Below are 551 nucleotides of genomic sequence, written 5' to 3'. Positions count from 1 at the left end.
CAAGACGGTGGAGAAGTCCAATGATCATCAGGACAAGTCGTTTAGAGGGAAAAGGGCGGGGAACAAGAAGCCTTACGTGAGAAAGAACAATAATTTCTTCAATCATAATGGTGAGTTCACTTGGTCGGACCAATCTGATTGAAAGCTGAAGCTGACTGTGTTGTGAAAAAAAATTTGTTCCTATTACGTCGGGTCCTCCTGGTGAAGACAATCCACCGGCAACTAGTAATGCGGTACCGGTGGCTTCCACGTCCTACAAGCCTAACTATCAATTCAAAGGGGCTAAGCATAATGCTAAATCTACTACCCAGGAAGAAAACCAGGCAGCGTAAGTGCTGCACTTCCAATGTGAGAGATGGTGACGGTTGGCTGACAATCCTTTTGTTGGTTCGGTAATTGTAAATCGTCACGGTGTGGTCTGGTTGTAGGGGGGCGTGGGACTCATGTGCTTTCTATCTCTTGGGACTGATTACGAATCTTGTTAGTGCTTAGAATGTTGATTATTGTATCTAGCAATGATTGAAGTAGTTCTGAGTGAAATCCTATGTGAA

This window comes from Melampsora larici-populina (genome assembly GCF_000204055.1).
Source record: "Melampsora larici-populina 98AG31 unplaced genomic scaffold MELLAscaffold_132, whole genome shotgun sequence".
Lineage (NCBI taxonomy): Eukaryota > Fungi > Basidiomycota > Pucciniomycetes > Pucciniales > Melampsoraceae > Melampsora > Melampsora laricis-populina.
Note: the sequence above shows the minus strand (reverse complement) of the source record.